We start from the raw sequence: 5,535 nt of genomic DNA, 5'->3' as shown, positions 1-5,535 counted from the left end.
CGGAAGTATAAAAACATATAGCTGACATATCAAATAGTATAGACCAATAAAAAGTTCAAGGATTCTTTTTATTAGTTATTGCTGCTGTGCATTATCTTTACATAATTCCCCTCTCACATGTGTGCTGTGTGTGTTATAGGCTTCTTTTTTTTTTTTACAAGACATATATGACATTGTAATACATGTTATAGGCTATTGCAGCGTTATCTCTGAGTTTAAGTAATGTTACCATACTGTCCTCTAGTGTTCGTTGCTCTCAAGTTGTCCATACTGCAGACTGTAGTGTGATTATGTAGCAGATATGACACTGCTGGCGGAGTGGATTAAGACACAAGTATTATATTTGTGTTTACGTGTGGGGTCATTTCAGGGAACACGTGTTGTAAAATGTGTTGTAAAATGTACAGCTTGACTTTACTGTGAGTTGCTTTGGAGAAAAGAAATGTAAATATCTCCTCTATTATAAAAATGATGAAGTTCTTGTACACATTTCACACGAGCTTCATGCTTCTATGTTTAATTAAAGGGTTAGTTCACCCAAAAATGAAAATAATGTCATTAATTACTCACCCTCATGTCATTCTACACCCGTAAGACCTTCGTTCATCTTCGGAACACAAATTAAGATATTGTTGATGAAATCTGATGGCTCGGTGAGGCCTCCATTGAGAGCAAAGCCATTGAAACTCTCAAGGTCCATAAAGGTATTAAAAACATATTTGAAACAGTTCATGTGAGTACAGTGGTTCTATCTTAATATTATAAAGCGATAAGAATACTTTTTTGTGCGCCAAAAAAATAAAATAAATAAATAACGAATTTTCAACAATATCTATATAGGCCGATTTCAAAACACTGCTTCATGAAGCTTCTGAGCTTTATGAATCTTTTGTTTCGAATTAGTGATTCGGATCTCCTATCAAACGGCTAAACTGCTTGGGCACAAAAAGTATTCTTGTTGCTTTATAATATTAAGACAGAACCACTGAACTGTTTCAAATATGTTTTTAGTACCTTTATGGACCTTGAGAGTTTCAATGGCTTTGCTCTCAAAGCAGGCTTCACTGAGCCATCGGATTTCATCAACAATATCTTAATTTGTGTTCCGAAGATTAACGAAGGTCTTACGGGTGTAGAACAACATGAGGGTGAGTAATAAATGACATTATTTTCATTTTTGGGTGAACTAACCCTTTAAGTAGTCGAGTCAATGCAAGTTTGCATCTATTTGGGCACTAGAGGGCAGTGTTCAACTATTTATGTCAACTTAGCGGTTACAGATAAGCTGTACAAAATGTAGCGGTGTAGCGTGAATTTTCCTAGCTAAAGTTGCAGTAAAACGGTATCCTATACTATGACGTCACAGTGAACAGGAGCAGGAAATTATTGTAATTTACAGAAATGTCCTATATAATCACAATGATTGCAGTGAAGTAATGTGCATTCTAGTAATCTTTTTATATATGTGGGCCTAGTATCGGTAATTAGTGTGATGTCCACCGTACTTCTATTGCTGGCGTTGAATAAATAATGAATTTACATTTCTGTTTTGTTTGTTTGTTTTGTTGTCACTAAGTAACTTTTTTTTTTATTTTCAAAGGTTTCTTTGCCTAATGCTGAGTGTGCATAAGAATATCATATTTTACCTATTTATGAAACACCATGAATATATTTATGTATATTATCTAGTAGAAATTTACAATAAAGTCTAGTTTGTTAACATTAATGCATCAGCTAAAACGAACTAGGAATATTTTTAAAGCACTTTAATCTTTGTTAATGTTAGTAACAAAATAAAAATACAATTCGTCATTGTTTCTTCATGTTTGTTCACAGTGCATTTACAGATACGACATTTGATTTTAAAAATGTATTATTAAATGTTGAAAAGCAGTAGTGTTCATTGATAGCTCATGTTAACTATTGTAGTTAGCTTTTGTAAGGTGTTACTATATTTTTGTACTATAATATAAAACAGTCATATCGTGTCGATTACAAAATTATGATAGATACATTTTGGAATAAAACCTTGTGAATTCTTTAAATTGTGGTGTGTTTTTCTAAAGCATATTCTGGCACCAATTGACACCAGTTACCAAAAGTTTGAAGTTAGTACAATAATCTAGATATCAGATTATTGTTGTTCAGTTCCAAAGTTTTGACAGTTATTGTCTTATTATCACTGGCTCACGTCCTTGCCGAACTGTAGCAGACAGTCAAATACTTTGCATACAAGCTATAAAACCCTCATGACATGTAAATGTGTGGTTATAGTAGTGTAACCCTCTGAGATCCAATGCAAATGCTCACTCAAAGCAGATGTGTTTCCCAGACAGCTCGAAGCAACTGTAAGGTCTGAGGTCATTGTCTAATTTATCTGCTTTAACCTCACAGCATATTAAAAGGCTGAGTCTCGGCCAAGGAGTGCTAGTGTAATGATTTTTCAAGCTCTTTCTGCAAGCTACACAGGATTTTCAGCAGTGTTGATGTCACAGTGAGGAACGTCACAGTTCATTTGACCTTGGAACACATGGTCCAGTGTGACACTGGCATCTGTGATGGGTCTAGGACAAATGCATAAACCTGAGAAAACACAATTGGGATGCTGAGATGACAAAATAGAGCAGAACAACGGTGCATTTCCTGAAGCCAACTGTGGTCTAAAGTTCTATCGTTACAAACACAATTCAATGGAACTTGCCACCTTAGTTGGCTTTTGGGAAACACACCAGTATCCAGTAAACAAATAGGCGAATATGCAAAAAAATGTTACCATGAGGAGCTTATTTCTATTAAAAAAATAATAATAATAGTAAGATTGATTCAGTTAGACTTAAATCAAGTTCATTTAACCATTTCTAGGTTCAAATCATTATTTGACAAGATATTTTTACAATGTAGGGCACCTATTTATCCATCCAAGACCTCGATAAAAGAATTTAATGTATATTTTGTTTATATATAATGTGTTTTTTTTTTTGTATATTTAATATATGTTCGTTACTATATTACTGTACTGTGAAATATCTATTATATTAGATAACACCCGCTTCATGGGATGACATTTACAAAAAGTGAAAATAGCATATTTTTTTTTGCACTACGTATAAATAGTTGTTGCTATTTGTACTTAGCGCAGATAGATACTACAGTATTTGCACCTCAATGTATTGTAGTATATTATAAAACAGTATGCAATAATAACAACATATTCAGTGTATGTGATTATACACTGTAAAAAATCAAAAGTTGAGAAAACTTAAAAGTTTAAGGCAACAAACTTCAGCAGACTTTTGAGTTTTCTCAACTTGTTGTATTCAGTTTATACAACAAAAAGTTGAGAAAACTCAAAAATCTCCTACAAAAACAAGTTGAGAAAACTCACAAATCTGCTGAAGTTTGTTGCCTTAAACTTTTAAGTTTTCTCAACTTTTGATTTTTTTTACAGTGTATTTATTAAAACTATAAATGGATGCTTCCTTATTGGGACATTACTTGTCCCTATCCCTAAAGACCACCCCTAACACCTACCCGATAAAACTTTATTCTCATTATTAAATACCTGTTAGGTACTTTTCCTCCCACTTTTCCAATTTTCTATTTAAAAGAAATGCCTCTCCGAGCTGATATGCGATGGGAAAAGGAAAAAGGCTGCTTCGAACTTGGGTCAGTCATGTCAAAATGTAACGCCACCCACCTTACTCTAGTCTCTATGCCTCTGCTTCAGTTATCAGATTTCTTTTGTAATTTTGTCCGGCTCAACCAGACATTGGTGGGCAGAGTTAGTGTAAGTAGCCCCTTGGTGTAAATAGACACTTATATATATGCTTTTAGAGTCAAAAATTGAAGTCAAAAATATTATTTAAAATTATTAAATGATTACATGACTGATTAGGTTATACCAACAAAAGATCAGATCAAGTAGAAATAACTCCTTACGACAGCAGCTACCAATACCCACATTTTTACAATAAGCAACTTAATTTTATTATATTGGTTGGACTATAGCAAACATCATAGAAAAATAATTTCTTATAGGCTATATGCCCTATTCAAAAACAAACAAAGAATATGAATATATATTGAAGAACATGCACTTTAAAAAAAAATAATCTAAAAATGATTTATTTATTTATTTATTTATTATTGAGTGTTTAGTATTAAAACTATATATAACTATTATAACAAATATTTGTTTTATTATTGTTGTTTTTTGTTTTGGTTTACTTGCTATTCTAATAACTTACAGCTTCAATCAATGTACTGTATGCAGATACTTTCACAAAAGAGAAGGTATGTTTTAATGTAGCTCAAAGAGGCCTACAAGGGATTTTGTGACTCAGTCCCATTCACCTTGTTCCCAGCATGCAATGGAGCATGAATAATTAATATGGCTGCATTGTTTGACCATTTGCTGCTTTTATTTACACTGTTGTTGTTTTGTTGATTTAGTTGCCATGTTGAGTTTATGTTACCTTTGTCAGTTTGTTGATTATCAGTGTCACCCTTGTGTTCCATGCAGCAAATCTTGAGGTCTGATTGTAGCAGTTTTAAGTAAACAATTATTGTTTTTTTTAATGAGTGTTTACGTAAAGTTAATATTTTCACCCTGTAAAGGCTGCCATATGAAATCAGATATTAGATCAGAAAATCTAATATTTTGAAATGGAATAGTTAGTAACCGTTTTATAAAAGCAATAAACCTCGTGAAGCCGTGGTTTATAGTGAATTTATAACAGCTAAAGGGGTTTTAGGCACTCCACTCCGCTTCGGCTTCTTGGGGCTTATTGCTTTATTTTATGAAGCGACAAAAGTGCTTTGTTTGCGTAAAAAAATATAATATGCCACTTTACTTACAAAAATATAGATCTGCAATGCGCGTTCATGAGAGCTTCACAACGCATGAGTGTTGTGTTCAGACTCGCGCGTCAACACAAAACCTCTCAGATTTCATCAAAAAAATCTTAATCTTTGTTCCGAAGATGAACGAAAGTCCTCGTGTGGAACGACACGAGGGTGAGTAATAAATGACAGAATTTTCATTTATGGGTGAACTAACCCTTTAAGGAATTCACAAGCTTTTTTAAGACAATTTTTTTTGTTTTGTTTTTTTCATAATACTGAATTTAAACCATGTTCAGTTTGGCTAGAAACAATTTAAAGAATCTTCTATTTACTTTATTCTTATATCTAAATTATTAACAATTATGGCAGGTTTTAAGTCACGGCAGCTTAACATTTTAAGTTCAGCCAAGATATTTACTTAAGTAGATAAATAAAAGTGTATTTAACTAATGTTACATAGTAAAATGAGGATAAACCCATGCATAAAAATTAATTTAATATCTCCCGTTCATCCGGCCAGTCTGTTTGAACGTGCACAAAGACAGGCCACGTCGCCCTGACGGGAAAAGCAAAGCAGCAGCTCATTGACATCAAGAGATGACACTTCCAGCGCCTCGCCCTGCATCATTCATGTCCTGCTGATGCTGAGGCAGAGCGCGCGTCCCCTCACTCACGTGAACGCGCCTGCAT

This window comes from Ctenopharyngodon idella, chromosome 4 (genome assembly GCF_019924925.1).
Source record: "Ctenopharyngodon idella isolate HZGC_01 chromosome 4, HZGC01, whole genome shotgun sequence".
In the NCBI taxonomy this organism is placed as follows: Eukaryota; Metazoa; Chordata; class Actinopteri; order Cypriniformes; family Xenocyprididae; genus Ctenopharyngodon; species Ctenopharyngodon idella.
This window is presented reverse-complemented; position numbering follows the sequence as displayed.